The sequence below is a fragment of the Gracilinanus agilis genome, chromosome 1 (assembly GCF_016433145.1).
Source record: "Gracilinanus agilis isolate LMUSP501 chromosome 1, AgileGrace, whole genome shotgun sequence".
Taxonomy (NCBI): Eukaryota; Metazoa; Chordata; class Mammalia; order Didelphimorphia; family Didelphidae; genus Gracilinanus; species Gracilinanus agilis.
The window spans coordinates 577,204,522-577,222,437 of record NC_058130.1 but is presented as its reverse complement, the minus strand read 5'-3'; positions in this window follow the sequence as shown (position 1 = coordinate 577,222,437).

Genomic DNA, 17,916 nt, shown 5'->3' with positions numbered 1-17,916 from the left:
TCTTTCCCAGAAATGCTCTGTTTTTTCACCTTTGCCTCCTAGATTTTCTGACTTCTCTCAATTCTCAAATAAAATCCTATCTTCCACACAAAGCTTTTCTGATCTCCCTCAATTTTACTTCCTTCCCTCTGCTGATCATTTCCAATTAATCTTTAATATTGCATTTTGTATATAGTTGTTTACACAGTTTCCCCTATTTGACTATAAGCTCAATAAATAATAACTTAAATAGCTTCTGTAGACACCTGCCACAATTCTATAATTATATCCCAAATATACATCTGCTTTTGAGAATCTATTGCTTGTTGATTATATTTTTTAGGCCAAGCTCTTTGACTGCTTATAGCTCTTTTGAGTTTTTTTAAGACATTGCTATATTTTTCTCAAGATTTTGTGTCAGATATTATTGATGGGCTAGAGTAAATGAGGCCAACTACATGTGTTTTAGATTTAATTCCCACTTGGCTATGGAAGGAGACTTTTCTGGTTATGGCCACAATAATTCAGGGAATAATTCCTGTGTCCTTGGAACTGGGAATTGTTTCATTAAATGTCAAAGAAGTCTTAAATAAATCCTATAGATAAAATGACTTTATTGATGGTTACCAAGTTGTTTATTATTAAATTCATCAGCCTGTCTGAAAAGGTATCAGATTACAAATTTGGCTTTCATGTGTTAGCTACCAATACAATTAAGAAAGAAAAGTAATTATACTATAAAATAGCATTTGTAAAACATTTCAGGTTACAAGGGCCTTCCACATCTATTACATCATTTAATCTATCTAATAATTCTTTGGTGGAGTTAGGTAGGAAGAGTGTAACTCAATTTGATATTAGAATATGGGAATAATTGCAATGAAATGATTGATAAAATAAAGTAGCCCTAATACTGTCAAGGTAGTAGGGCTCTAGTGATTGAATGGAAGTATACCAAGAAAGTACAGATCTAGGAATAAGGCAATGAATTTCAAGTCAGAGAATATATGTTGGGCTCTGATCATAGCTCAAACACTTAGCACCTGTGAGACTTGAAGACATGTAGTTGTACTATACATACTATATGGTCCCTACTAGTTCTAAGTAAGTGGGGTATTGTTAAGGTAACTAAATGGATTAATTAAGCTAAGATATTTGAAAGTATTTGTTTTACAAATATGATGTTAATATATACTGTCTTTCTTTTTTTTTATAAGTGAAATTTCCAATAACAAAAATCAGCTGAGAATGTCCCCTTTTATTTTCAATTATCCTCATATCTCCCAAGATGGTTTTCTTCTGAGGTTAATGATACACATGAGAATATTGAGTTACAATATAGCATTGAAGTCCTCTTCAGGAAGTTATGACCTAATTTCATTGACATCCCAATGTCTGCATCAAAGGGCAGGTAGTCTTTTATAGCCCTTTAAGCATAGTTCCAAATTGCCATTCAGAATGGTTGGAACAATTCACAACTCCACCAGCATGGCATTAATGTCCCAATTTTGCCACATCCACTCCAATATTCATTATTCTCTCCTGCTGTCATTTTAGCCAATCTCCTAGATGTGAGGTGATACCTCAGAGTTGTTTTTATTTGCATTTCCCTAATTATTAGAGATTTAGAACACTTTCTCATGTGCTTATTGATACTTTTGATTTCTTTATCTGAAAATTGCCTATTCATGACCCTTGCCCATTTATTGATTGGGGGATGGTTTGATATTTTGCACAATTAATTTGGCTCATTGTATATTTGAGTAAGTAGACTTTTGTCAGAGCTTTTTGTTATAAAAATTTACCCCCAATTTGTGGCTTCCCTTTTAAGTTTGGTGGTATTTGTTTTGTCCCTACAAAAACTTTTTAAATTTAATATAATCAAAATTATTTATTTTACATTTTGTAATTTTTTCTAACTCTTGCTTGGTTTTAAAATCTTTCCTTTCCCAGAGATCTGATAAGTATACTATACTGGGCTCACCTAATTTATTTATATTTTCTTTCTTTATATTCAAGTCATTCACCAATTCTGAGTTTATCTTGGTATAGGGTGTGAGATGTTGATCTATACCCAATCTCTCCCATATTGTTTTCCAATTTTTCCAGCAGTTTTTGTCAAATAGTGGGTTTTTGTCCAAAAAGTTGGATTCTTTTGGTTTACCATAGACTATCTTGCTGAGGTCACTTACCCCTAGTCTATTCCACTGATCCTCCCTTCTGCCTCTTAGCCATAATGTTTTGATGACTACTGCTTTATAGTACAGTTTAAGATCTGGTACTGCTAAGCCACCTTCCTTCATATTTTTTTCATTATTTCCCTTGATATTCTTTGTCTTTTGTTCTTCCAAATGAACTTTGTTATAATTTTTTCTAATTCAGTAAAAACGATTTTTGGTAGTTTGATAGGTATATCAATAAATGAGTAAGTTAATTTGGGTAGGATGGTCATTTTTATTATGTCCTACCCATGACCAATCAATGCTTTTCCAGTTGTTTATATCTAGTTTTAATTGGTTGGAAAGGGTTACATAGTTGTGTTCATATAATTGCTGTGTTTTTCCTGGCAGATAGATTCCTAAGTAGTTTATATTGTCTATGATGACTTTAAATTGAATTTCTCTTTCTAACTCTTCCTACTGCAATATGTTGGAAATATGTAGAAATGCTGATGATTTATGTGCATTTATTTTATATCCTGCAACTTTGCTAAAATTGTTGATTATTTCTACTAGCTTTTTAGTTGATTCTCTAGGATTTTTTAAGTAGATCATCATATCTGTAATGCATGATTGCTGCAAGAATCTCTTGCATTTGCAAAATCACCAGAAGCAATCCTGGCAGTTAGGGAAACGGAATGTTGACACAGCCAGCCACTGGTCTCACAGCCAAACCATTGGAGCTGGCACTATAAATATCCCTGGACTACCAAATTTGAGGTTCTGCTTTCCTTGACCTCTCTGTCATCCTGTTATCCCTGGTATCTCTCCCTTGGGCTCTGGGAGGAGGGAACTTGGTGGGAGGAGAATGTGGGAAATTAGTTTACTTAGGCAGGCAAGGACACCCCTAAACCAAGCCATTACTCTCATTTGTTAACCTGCTAGACCACTCTACATCAGAGCAGGGGAATTTTTCCCTGGCTGAGGGGCTGGTTCTCTCAGCTTGACCCTACCTTCTGAGATCATCTGCCAACACTGGCCTTCAACCTTAGCAACAGTTTCCCAGACCTTAACCCCCTTCCCTCAGCTTACACTTGCATTCAACAAATCCCTTGGCCTTATTCAGAGAGCTTCAGTGTTTCATTGATATCACCAATTAGGGCCAGGGACTGGGAAGAAGGAAGATAAGTATCACTAATTTGCTGAGGGGCTAGACCAGGCATCCATCTTGCTCAGGAAGTGAACTATGTTCACTTCCTGTTGGTTTCAGTTTCTCACAGGCAGGGAGGGGCCCCTCACTCCTGGCCTCAAGGGAGCTTAGGGAGAACAGGGATACTGACTGAAACATCTCAGCCAAGGCCCACACAACCCTGGCTGACTCAAATCAACCTATACTGAAGTTATAGTCTCCCTGCCTAGAAGACTCAGCTGGTACCACCCTGGCCCCTCCATTATAAGCCTCCATTTAGCCCTTATTATTCCTTGATTAAATCTCATTTGCAAAGAGTGATAGATTGGTCTTCTCAATACCTATTTTAATACCTTCAATTTCTTTTTCTTCTCTAATTGCTACACCTAGTGTTTCTAGTACAATGTTAAATAATAGAGGTGACAATAGGCATCCTTGTTTCATTCTTGATCTTATTGGGAATGCTTCTAATTTATCCCCATTGCATATGATATTTGTTGATTATTTTAGATATGTACCATTTATTATTTTAAGGAAAGGTTGTTCTATTTCTGTACTTTCTAATTTTTTCAATGGGAACGAGTGCTCTATTTTGTCAAAGGCTTTTTCAGCATCTATTGAGATAATCATGTGGTTTTGGTTAGTTTGCTTTTTGATATGGTAAATTATGTGAATGGTTTTCCTAATGTTGAACCATCCTTCTATCATTCCTGATATAAATCCCACCTGATCATAATGAATAACCCTCATGATCACATGCTGGAGTCTTTTTGTTAGTATTCTCTTTAAGATTTTTGTAACTATGTTAATTAAGAAGATTGGTCTGTAGTTTCTTTCTCTGTTTTGGGTCTGCCTGGAGGGATAAATACCATATTTGAGTCATAAAAGCAGTTTGGTAGAACTCCATCTTTGCTTATTATAACAAATCGTTTGTATAGTATTGGAATTAGTTGTTCTTTGAAGATTTGATAGAATTCACTTGTGAATCCATCTGGTCAGGGGGATTTTTTTCTTAGGGAGTTCTTTGATGGCTTGTTCAATTTCTTTTTCTGATATGGGATTATTTAAGTATTATATTCTTCTGCTGTTAATCTAGGTAACTTATATTTTTGTAAATATTTATCCATATCACCAACATTACTATATTTATTGACATATAATTGGGCAAATAGTTTTTACTGATTGCCTTGATTACCTCTTCATTAGAGATGAGGTCTCCCTTTTCATCTTTGATACTGATAATTTGCTTTTCTTCTTTCCTTTTTTAAATTAGAATGACCAGTACTTTGTCAATTTTATTTATTTTTTCAAAGTACTAGCTTCTAGTCTTATTTATTCAATAGTTCTTTTACTTTCAATTTTATTGATCTCTCCTTTGATTTTTTATAATCTCTAATTTAGTTTTTAGCTGGGGATTTTTATTTTGTTCCCTTTCTAGTTTTCTGATTTGCATGCCCAGTTCATTGGTCTTTGACCTCTCTAATTCGTTAATATATGCACTCAAGGATATAAAATTCCCCCTGAATACTGCTTTAGCTGCATCCCACATATTTTGATAGGATGTTTCATCATTGTCATTTTCTTCAATGAAATTATTAATTATTTCTATGATTTGTACTTTCACTAACTGATTTTGGAGAATCATATTATTTAGTTTCTCCTTTAGAATTTTGGATGCTATACCATTTGGTGCATACATATTGAGTACTGTTTTTTCTCATTGTCTATTGTGATTTTTATCAGGATGCAATTACCTTCCCTATCTCTTTTAATCATATCTATTTTTACTTTGGCTTTGTCAGAAATCATGACTGCCTATCCTGTCTGCCTTCTTTTTCTCAGTTGAGACCCAAAAAATTTTGCTCCAGCCATTGACCTTAAACCTGTGTATGTCCACCTGCCTCATGTGTGTTTCTTGTAGACAACATATGGTAGGATTTTGATTTCTAATCTACTCTGCTATTTTCTTCCAGTTTATGGTTGAGTTTATCCCATTCACAATCAGAGTTATAATTATCAGTTGTGTATTCCCTAACATTTTGATATCTTCTCCTAGTTCTACCTCTTCTTCTTATGCTATTTCCTTTTTAATCAGTGTTTTGTTTTAAATCAGTCCCCCTGGTCCCCTCCCTTGGTTTAGTTCCCTTTCCACCCCCTCCCTCTTTATTCCCCTCATATTATTTTAAGGCCTAATGAATTCACTCCCCCCTCTCACCCCCTCCCTTCATGAACTCAACACCTTACTGCCCCTCTTGGTTTATTCCTTTTGACTTTATCTGTAACATTAGATAGAATTTGATATCCCAATAGACCTAGCTACTCTTCCCTCTCAAGATTAATTCCACTGTGAGTAAGGTTTAAATATTTCCTATTAACATTCTCTTCCTCTCCTTCTTATAATAGTATTCATCCCCTCCCCATCCCATGCCCCTTTGTGTGGTATAGATTATCCTGTTTTTCTTATTCCTTCAAGTTTCTCTAGGGTGCCATCTTCTATTCCCCCACATACACTTTTCCCCACCATATCATTTTAGACCATTTAGTACTCCAACCTCCCCTCATGACTAATTCTTCTAATTACTATAATAGTGAGTATATTTTTTTAGAATTACACATAATATTTCTTCATATAGGAATACAAATAATTTGATCTTATTGAAGCCCTTTAAAAAGGAAATTTAAAGATAGGAGTTTTCTTTCTTTTCCCTTGCTTTCTTATTTACCTTTTCATGTTTCTCTTCATTTTTGTGGTTGTTTATAAAACTTTCCATTTAGTTCTGGTCTTTTCTGTGCAAATACTTGGAAATCTTCTATTTTGTTGAACACCCATACTTTCTCCTAGAAGAGTGATTCCCAAAGAGGGCACTATTGCCCCCTAGTGGGTGCTGCAGTGATCCAGGGGTGCAGTGATGCCCACAGGTGCTTTCATCTCTCCTATTAATTGCTATTAAAATTTTGAAAAAAATTAATTTTCAGGGGGCTAAGTAATATTTTTTTCTGGAAAGAGGGCAGTAGGCCAAAAAAGTTTGGCACTGAGCTGCTTCCACTGTCAGATGGCTCTCTCAGTGCCACTCTCGCTTCCAGGGTCTGAGCTCTCTAGCTTCCTGGGGTCTCAAGTCTTACTGCTCTCAAGGGGGCAACCTCCTGGTTGTCCCAGTTAGCTGCCAAGAAGCTAGATTTTGCCCCGCCACTCGCTCTAACTCTGGTGTGCAGCCTCTGACTCTGGTACTGTGGGTGGGGTGGGGGAGGGTTGATCAGCTCACATTTTGAAGGAAATTATTTCCTCTTCTTATAGCATGGAAATGTCCAAATCCCACATACCTTTGATACTGAACCTTATTGTGGGGTCCCTTCTTTCATCTGGATTTGTATTTTGTCTTTTGGAGGTAAGCTATATTGGTTGATAAGGAGAGTAAAGTGCCCTGCTTCTACTCTGCAGCCATCTTAACCTGGAAGTCCTCCACATATATCTCTTTTTGAAACTATTTCTAAAGCAAAACAGCACAAAGTTATATCAAATGATTTTACTTATTTCCCATTTAAAAATTTTTACCAAATTATGCACATGGAACCAGGCCTTTGGATTATTCAGGAAAAACAATGGATTATTTTATTAAAAAATAATTACACAAGAACTCACTATTTAAGAAAAACCACTGGAAAAATAGGGGCAGCTGGGTGGCTCAGTAGATTGAGAGCCAGGCCTAGAGACTGGAGGTCCTAGGTTCAAGTCCGGCCTCGGACACTTCCAGCTGTGTGACCTTGGGCAAGTCACTTGACCCCTATCACCCACCCTTACCACTCCTGGGCTAAGGATGGTACCTACCCTGGATGAAAAAGGAGGAGGGTTGGGCGTGGGGCTAGCAACCCCACCCTGTAAAAACTACATCTGCTAAAGAAACTGCAACCTAAAGTAGTGGCAGCTGGGCTAGCTCAGTGGATTGAGAGCCAGGCCTAGAGATGAAAGGTCCTAGGTTCAAATCCAGGCTCAGACACTTCCCAGCTGGGTGACCCTGAGTGACCCATTGCCTACTGGTTGTGGCCCTATGCTCCTAGAATGGAGTCCCAGGATAAAAAAACAAACAAACAAAAAAAAACTGGAAAAATGGAAAATAGTATGGGAAACATTAGATTTAGATCAACATCCTACACCCTATACCAGGGGTTGGCAACCTTTTGGCCATGAGAGCCATAAATGCCACATTTTTAAAAATGTAATTTCATGAGAGTTGTACAGTGCTCACAGTCCACGCTTATATAACAGTGCACACTCCTATAACAGAGCCTAAAAAATTGACTTTATGGTTCCTGCAAAAAGAGCTATATCTGGCCCTCAAAAGAGCCGGATATGGCTTGAGAGCCATACCTTGCTGACCCCTGCCCTATACCAAAATAAATTCAAAATGGTTAAATGACAAATATAAAGAGTAAATCATACATAAATTAGGTGAACATAGAATAATATACCTGCCAGATCTGTGGGAAAAGAAGGAATTTAAGACCAAGAAAGAGATAGGGAACATTGAAAAATGTGTAATGAATGAGTTTGATTATATGAAATTAAAAAATGTTTTGTATAAACAAAACCAATGCAACCAAAATTAGAAGGGAAGCAACAAACTGGGAGAACGTTTTTATAACCGAATTCTCTGACAAAGGTTTAATTTCCCAAATATATAAGGAAATAAGTCAAATCTACAAAAAAATCCAGCCATTCCCCAATCAACAAATGATCAAGGGACATGAATAGGTAGTTTTCACACTATGAAATCCAAACTATCAATAAGCACATGAAAAAGTGTTCTAAATCCCTCCTGATTAGATAAGTGTTAATTAAAACAACACTCAGGAACCAACCACCTTATACCTAGCAGACTGGCCAATATGGCAGCAAAGGAAAGTGATAAATATTGGAGGGGATGTGGCAAAATTGGGGCACTAATACACTGCTGGTGGAGTTGTAAATTGGTCCAACCATTTGTTTAATTCTGCTTTATTGTTTCTTGATTTCTCATGAAACCATTAGTTTCTAGATGATCAATTCTCATTTTTTTCTTGATTTCTCATGAAACTATTAGTTTCTAGATGATCAATTCTCATTTTTAAGACCCATTTTTCTCTGTCAGTTTTTGGTCCTCCTTTTTCAATTGGCCCATTTCTTCTAGCATCACTTTCATTTCTCTTCCCCACTTTTCCTCTGCCTCTCTTAATAGGTTTTTATAGCCTTTTTCAGCTCTTCCACACTTTGTGTCTAATCTATATTTTTATCTTGGACTTTGAATATATTTCCTTTACTTATCACTGTCCCCTTCTGTGTCTGTACCTTGCTCTTTGTCTCCAAAAAATCTGTAGAGTTAGGAGCTTTTTGGTTGTTTCTTTATTTTTTCTATTGAATTATAGGTAGACTGTTTTCTGGGAATTTGGGGTACCCTCTTAAACTTCAGTCCTTCCTTAAGGCTATTTTTGGCTTATTTTCTGGGTTGTTACTAAATTACCACATGGTCTGAGGAATGAGAGCCCCCTCAATAGACCCTTGAGATGCTGACAGCTCAAAGTCTTTCCTCAGGCTTGGGTGTAAGCTTTTGATCTCAGTCTGAACTTGATGAGGTCAGAGACTGACCGAATTCTAGCTCCAGGCTTAGGCTCAAATTTTTGGTCTCATTGTGTTCCTGATTCAATCAGACACAACCTTGATTGTCCTGTCCTGGACTTTCACCCTTAATTTTGGGCAAGAAAATGTAGGGGAGGTCCCCCTATGTACTGTGTCCTCACCCCAAATCATGGATTGTGTCTTCATCCCAAGCCCAGACTGGTATTCCTGGTTTTTCTCTGGACCCACATGGATCAGCCTCCATCAGGCCAGATTGCTCTAGCCTGGGAGTCCAGACTTCTCTACAGGTTTGAAATTTCAAAGTGTGTGAATTGGCTTGGACCATTATTTGCCCAGGCATGCTCTTAGGGTCTGAATGTTATTCTGGGATTAAGTTTGGAAACTGTGACAGCAAATGTGGGGTTGTGGTTGGGTGTTGTGGTTTGCTCTTGGCTTGTTCTTCACTACTTGCTAGCTCTGCTCCCCTCTTACTCCTGTTACCCAGATGGTCTCTGCCTATCTTTTGGGTTTTTCTTTTCTTGAAAGTTGTTTCACTCTCTCTCCTTATTGGTTCTTGAACTTCTGTATTTGTTTAGTGGCAATATTTTAATCTTGGTTGAAGAGGATTATTGTGATGAAAAGGAGCTGCTGCTCCAGTTACTCCTCTATCTTGTCTCCAACACCAGAAGTCTATACAACAATGGATTCTAATGTTAGTTTTCATTATTTTTTCTTATCAAATCAAATATCAAAATTATATCAAATATCAGTACCAATATCAAAATTATAGAAATAAATAATTTTGTGAATGTTTAGTTTGGTTACAAAAGACCATCTCATTAAAAAAAATGAAACCCAAATCTGTTTCCTTTCACTGATAATGCATGGGGGAGAATTCTTAAACAAACAATGGATATAGCTGAACATAAAATATAATATAAATGATTTTATTTGTAAATAAGTGAAAAATAGTCACTTAAATATCTCTGAAAATGGTCTTATATCCTATAGATGAAATTAATATACATGTATGAAAAAAATTCCACAGAGAATATAATTCCAAAGGATATTAAGGAGTTCTAAAAAAAAAGAAATGAATACTTTTAAAACCATAAGATTCCTCAGAAGCACTAATGAATCCATAAGTGCAAATAAAATTATTCTGATGCTTTAACTTCTACCCATGAGAATCTGAAACAATATTGGGAAGGCTAAAGTAAAATAGTTGCATTGATACTCTGTTAGTAGAATTATTAATTTGTTCCTACAGGAAAACTATTTTTAATTATGTATTTTTACATGACTAATAAATTCATATATGTTTAATTAGGGATGTCATTTTAAAAATATATTTATTTATTTAGAATATTTTTTCAAAGTTACATGATTCATGTTCTTTACCTCTCTTCTTCCCTCTCCACTCCCTAAGTTGACAAGCAATTCCACTAGGTTAAAAATGCATCATTTTTCAAAACCTATTTCCATATTATTCATATTTGCAATAGAGTAATCTTTTAAAGCCCAAACCCCAGTCATGAACCCATTGAACCACATGATTGATCATATGTTTTACTTTTGTGTTTCTACTCCCACAGTTCTTTCTCTGGATGTAGTTAGCCTTCTTTCTCATGAGTTCCTCCATGTTGTCCTGGATCCTTGTATTGCTACTAATAGAAAAGTCTGTAACATTTGATTGTGCCACAATGTTTCAGTTTCTGTTTACAAGGGATGTTATTCTTAAAGTAATTAACAAAATGGGTCAAAGAAAGAAAAAGTACTTTTGTACTGCAAATATTTTTATGGTAACTAAAAACTTATTGGGGGAGAGATAGGAGCTACCTATAGTTTTAGAACTGGCTAAAATGTGGATTATGATTGTAATGGAATATTAGATTGTTACGAGAACAAAAAACATAAACATTAAGTAATTCAATTTAGTACAGATTGAAGAAGAATTAGCAAACTTATCTATACCTGCATGTGTGTAATTAAATTTATATAAAGGAACAGCAAACCCAAACTAAATTATTTGCAATTATAATGATTATGTTTGGCTTCTGGAGAGGATATCAAAAATATGCCTTTCTTGAATGTGGCATATTGCATTTATTGTCAGACATGATTGACCTATTGGTTGTTTTAATTGCCTTTGTTACCTTCTTTCTTTTTTATTGATACAAGGGATGAATCACTGGCTGAGTGAGAAATAGATTCATAAAAGTGATAAAACGTTTTAAAAATATTGATATTAAAGCATAATTAAAATTCTGTATCCATGTAAAAGCTGAAATTCGCTCCAAATAATACTGTAAACTTCATTTATATTTTTCCTCTTTCTTTTAACTATAATAGACAAAAAAATTAATCACGTTGATATTTTTCCCACAGATTTTTCTACTTGTGCTTGGTGTCCTGGGTAAATCTAACATTATTGGTTAACAGTATTCTCATTCTGGAGATTTCATTTGACTGCATGCCAGTCACTGATTCTGTCTTCAGACATTAAAAACACAGGTGTGAGACTGTCAGTGGTTATATTTTTTGATTGATTACTACATTACAATTTCATTGTATAGGAAATATCTCTAGACAGGTCATTGCCTTGCCAGATGGATTTAGAATCATGAGTAAATACTTTCCTTTTTCCCCTAGTCTGAAAGAAATGGTGATGCTAATACTGGTAGTGGTGGCCATTATTCTTTATTAGTTGAGGTTTTCTTAACTACAGTTCTATAATTTCTTCAAGGACTACTCTGCACACTATTTCTTATTCTACTCATCATTTTATTCTCTACTTACAATATTATTGCTAGCTTCCTAAATATTTCACATTGATTAGATCTTTCCTCAAACCTTCATGTTTGATTGCCCAATGTTCCTCTTTTATTCTACTTTCATTCTCTTTCATTAGATTCAGAAAATTGGGTTATCTGATTTTCCTGAGCTATCATTTTAAAAATCCAGAACCTCATATTAATTATGGCTTAAGAATCTTTTTAAAAAGTCTGACTAAAAAATGAAAAAAAAAACCTCTTAAACATTTGAAAGTAAGTGTGAATTAGATCAGCTTCTTATATTTATGGATTCCTCTTCTTTTTGGCGCATAGTGGAATAGGCCAGGCTATTAATGTTCATGCTCTCTAATTACAACTTGCCACTTGTATATGATACCTACAAGATAGTCTTGCTCTTTCTGCCTCATTAATTTCCTAGATCATGTCCCACTGAGTCTGTTCTAAAGCTTCTCTTCTCTCTTTAACCTCTTATTCTTTCCCATTTATACCTTTTAGCCCTATTTCCAAGCATCAATGATTAAGTCCAAATGTATTATACCCAACTTGCATCACTAGTTCTAACCTTATCCTTTCCTTAAGATTAATATTCTCTCTTTTAATAGCCTATCTGAATATGCTAGTAATACCTAATATTAAAAAGTTTACTCTTCATTTCACTTACCAACTCTATTTTTTTTAAATTATCAGATAGTCTTTATATTTTTATCATTTTGATACACCAGGCCAATAGCCATTTAGTAGTATGCTATTCTTACTCTAGTCAGTAATCAAAGGTCTAAATTCTTCCACTAAAATTTCCCAGAATTGCATTTTCTTGATTTTCATTGCCAGACTCCCAAATTAGATTTATGTTCTAGTAGCAGTGGAATTACAGCTCAACTAGAGGTTAAAAAGCAAGAAGCCCAACAAGGTAGAATTTTCATCAATTAACAATGAATAATATTAATCATTAAGCAGTCAGAACTCCTCCCTGACAAATTTCTAATATTCAGCAAGTCACATGAACTTCCCCAACAACTTGGGCTTAAAAAAATTCCCCAAATTCCTTCCTTCTTCAGATACTATTCAGGGTACTCAAATCCCTCTCCACTTTCCTTCACTTTAAATAAGAAGTAAAGATGGTGCCTGGGCTTATGAGGAGAGAAAGACAAACCTTACAGGGGAATCAGGATTCCCTTCTACCTGAACATGATGAGGACTAGGGTGGAATTGTGAGGGTAAAGAATGCCTCCTTTATTTTCCCCCAACACTAAAAAAAGTAGCAAAAGTCAGAGTTGTAAAGAAGGAATTGGAACTAGAGATGAAAATTTTGTAGGTTTTCAGTATGAGTGGTAGGAGTGGCCTAATGAAAGGAAGACTAAGTTCTCACTGAAGATAGCCCCTCTACTTCTTCCATTTCTTTTATTGTAAGATTACAAATAATATCTGATAACTCCAAGTATTATATTTTATAAGATTTATTAATAATCACTTCCAATAGAGGAAATAGAAAAAACCTGAGTAAAGAGTAGTTGTCCCAGCCTTGTTCATGGGAGGAGAGAGGAAGGCAGAGCTACACAAAACTTTATGTCCAAAATGTAAGGACAAAACATGAGGACAAAAGTGGAATTCTGGGAAATGGAGTCCTGGGGTACAAAATTCTAATTATACACTTTATATATACCTGGTTGTGAGTAAGATTGAAGAAAAAATAATTCCTCAACATTGAGAGGATGCTGTGGCAGTGCTGTTTTGAATTCTTGGAGGGCAAAGGTATATGCAACATTAAAGGGTGACAAATGAATGAAAATGAAATGTAAGAAAAAAGACTAAAACCAATTTAGATCTCAAAAGGAAGAAAACTTGGTTTAAAAACTATAGTATGCTGAGAACATCATGCACTAAAATCTACAAACTGCTAATTGGTAAGTCATTATATCTCATATAAAAAAATTTAATCATACCCAGGTGTATAAATGGGGAAGTGGGAAAAAGTGACATGAAGTTGTAGGGAAAAAATTAAAGGAAGAAAATTTGGTCTCTTAATAAGAAGAGAAATTATTGGAGAATGAAAGAAATCAAGAAAAAGGAAGGATATGACACATGAGGAATGTAAGAGCTAAATCTAAATGGGAAAAGGGTTTTCCAAATGAAGAACACTCCTCTGTAGGAATAGGAATATGTCTATTATTGAAGAATTGGCAATGAATAATCTAATCTGAGAGGAGACCCCTTTTTTGGAGGGAAGGTTGTTCTTCCAGGAATAAATCCCCAAGTTCCTAGAGGCAACTGGCACCCAGAAAGAATAGCAAGACATGGATACAAAGAAAGATTGTACAACAAAGATGAAAAAGCAAGGTAAATTTGGATGGCAAAGCATAGATTTGGAAAACATTTGGGACACAGGGTAATTTTTATCTTGGAGCAGTCATTCTTTCTTCATTTTTCCTCTATGAAGTGACATTAGTTAATAAGAATGAGGCATGACGTAAAAATAGTATTCTGGCACAGTATACATAGTAAATAGCAAAGAAACTGGTCAGCAGAGGGATATTAAACTAGGTTCCTCAAGAGATTTAATTTCCATTACAATGATAAAGAAATTAAAGAAAAAATATTAAAAATGAATTTTAAAAAAGATTAAAAATAAACTTCAGAATAATAAAAAGGAGTATTAATAAAAGGAACAAAGGGAAAACATTCTTGGAAGGGAAAAATATAAAAAAACATTTTAAAAGAGTGGAAGGAGTTATACGAGGGTAATTTTGAAACAATCATTTAACTAAGAGCAGAGAAAAAGGAAATAAAATCATAGAAGAAATATAAAAGCAAAATAAAGAAAACAAGAAGATAATATATTAAGTAAAACTCCAAAATTAGGGAAGATTTTGACAAATAAAAGGAATGAGAAGGGAAAGAACCTAGAGCAAAAGGATCGTGTTAAAGTCAATGAAGTTAGACTAATTGTAAATCCAAAATGCTGATTTAAAAAAGGAAAGAAACTCCCTCCAAATACAGTAATATGAATATATATTTATATTCAGAAACTTGTAAAAATTAATATATAATAGACATAAACAGACTATATATAATATACATTTATATATACATATGTACATATACATATATACACATATACTAGAGATCCAAATGAAAGTGAACCATGATGGAACAAAATTTAAAATTCATCAGGTAAATATAGAAAGAGCAAAGTTGTGAACATGTTGTCAAACACAGTGGAAACAAAATAAAGTGTCACAAAATAATCAGAGACAAAAGAAATACACTGGGTTTAGTGAGATTATAGATGACAAACTGATATCCAGATTAAAATTATATACTCTAAGATGCATAATTTCTAAAATATTAGAACAAAACTGAATTGCAAAAAGAACCACAGAGAATAAAATGATTTTACTATGATATATTAATATTGATTTTTCATTATTCAACAAATGGAAAACTAATGGAATAGAAAGTGGAGAAAATATATAACTACAATTTTTTGATAAAGTAATGTTAAAATGTTTTGAATGAAAATACTAAAGAATATACCAAATGGTCCTTTACAGAGTTCCCAAACCATATGATCGTATTAGTAGATTCAGGTAAAACTTCTAACAAAGTAAAACATATGCTGACAATCCTAACTAACAAGTATGGTAGGGAGATATATGTATGAATGTATGGAAAATTAAACAGTAGATCAGTGTAATAGAGTAGATGAGAAAGAATCCAAATTAACTGAAATCAAAGACACAGTGCTTCATAAATCCTGTTATATAAATCATTTAAGAAAAAAACTTACTCTTTCATAAGAGTTTCTTAAGAAAGTAGAAATCAATTTAACATAAATTAAGATTGGATTAACACATAACTTTTTATTCTTCATAAGTTCTAAATCGAAATATGTGAATAATATAGGAGGGAGTACTAAAAAATTAAATAAGAGCTAGCCTTATATTTTATACCCACATATAGAGGATAAATTCTTTATCAAAAAAGAAATGGAGACAATAATAAAAGATAAAATAGGTAATTTTGTTTTCATATTATTGAAAAATGTTGCCAAAGAAAATAATTTATAATATAGATTAAGAAGGGAAATTGTGAAACAGGAGATCAGAAGAAATCTTAGTAGGTTTCAATTCACTAACAAGAGAAATGCAAATCCAAAAAACTGAGATTTCAACCCAGGTCCAGCAAATAAAGATTAAAAAAAAAGAAATATTCATTGTTGGAAAACTTGTAGCAATACAGACATTCTAATATTCAGTTGGTAGAGCTATATATATTAGTACAACTGAAAAGAACTTTGGCATTTTAAAAGTAATGTGATGCACCAATGCAACTATCAATAATATGGAAATACGTCTTGTTCGATGACACATGTTAAAAGCAGTGGAAATGCATGTCAGATATTGGGAGGTTTTGAGGGGGGTGAAGGGGAAAGTAAGAACATGATTCATGTAACCATGAAAAACTTTTCTAAAAAAATTAAACTAAATAAAAAAAAACAAAAAAAAAAGTAACATGATGAAAATATTCCTACTCTTTGACCCAGAGATTGCATATTCCAGGCACATAATTCAAAGGAAATAATTGACCAAAAGAAAAACTCCATATACATCAAATTATTTATTTTAGCTATTTTTAAGAAAATGATTTTTAATGTGCATATTAAAATTTTAATTGTAAATTTATTTAAAAATTTTTCTATGGCTATATAATTCATGCTGTCTCCCTCCCCACTGGAGATGACAAGCAATCCCACTGGGTTACACATATATTATCCCATAGAACTGGTTTCTTTATTGTTCATTTTTCTAGTAATGTTTTAAAACCAAAACCCCAAATCAAATATTCATATAAATAAGTGATAAATCATGTTTTCTTCTGGATTTCTACTCTCACAGTTTTCTATAGATGTAGATAGCATTTTTTCTCATAAGTCCCTCAGAATTGTCCTGGATTATTGCATTGCTATTTGTAGCAAAATCATTTATATTTGATCATCTCACAATGTTTCAGTTACTGTGTATAATGTTTTCTTGTTCTGTTTATTTCACTCCACATAAGTTTGTGTATGTCTTTCCAGTTCTTATGGTAATCCATCAATTCATCATTCCTTATAGCACAATGATATTCTGTCATCTTTATATACCACAATTTGCTCAGCCATCCCATAATCGAGGACATACCATCATTTTCCAAGTTTTTTGCCATCCCAAAAAGTGCAGCTATAAATATTTTTGTATAAACATGCCCTTTCCTTTTTTTAAAAAATCTCTTTGGGATATAAGCCTAGTAGTGGTATTAGTGGATCAAAAGGCAGGCATTCTTTTAAAGCCCTTGAGCATAATTCCAAATTGCCTTCTATAATGGTTGGATCAATTCACAACTCCAACAGCAATGCATTAGGGTGTCAATTTTGTCATGTGCTCTCCAACGTCTATTATTATCCTTTATTGTCATATTGACCACTTTGCTATGTGTAATATAACTCAGAGGTTTTCTATTTGCATTACTCTAATCTTGAAGGATTGAGAACATTTTTTCATATGATTATTGATAGTTTTTATAAAACTTTTTATAGTAACAAATAAATGGAAATAATGTATATATCCATCAATTTGGAAATAGTTAAGTAAACTGTGGTTTGTTAATTTAGGGGAATAGACTCTGTAGGAAGAACTTGTGAATGTGATGAATACAGAGAAATATGGAAAAATCTATATGAATTTCAATAGAATGAAGTAAGCAGACCCATGAAAACATATGCAATGGCTACAATAATATAAACACAAAGAACAGGAAAAACATTAAAAGTCAAGGTTGCAGGGACTTCCAGGTTAAGATGGCAGCAGAATAAGAAGCAGCTCTTAACCTCTCCTGACCGAAACACACAAAACTCCTCAAGGGGACATAAAAACAAGTCCAGACGAATGGAGGAACCCCACAACAGGGCACAGCGTGGAACGTACGTGGAATCGAGACATTTCCAGGCTTTAAAGGGCTCTCACTAAATCGCGGGCTGAGCAACCACCCCACCCCCACCCCCTCCACACACAAAATCTATAGCTCTGAAGCCAGCTAAAAAGAAATAGAGCAAGTTTGGGGCACCCATCGAGTCATTGGTAGCTCCGGGGCCTGTTCCTGAGAGCAGCAAGATTTAGGACCCACATAAGCCAGAGCTTATTGAGCGCGAGGGCAGAGAGTGGACGC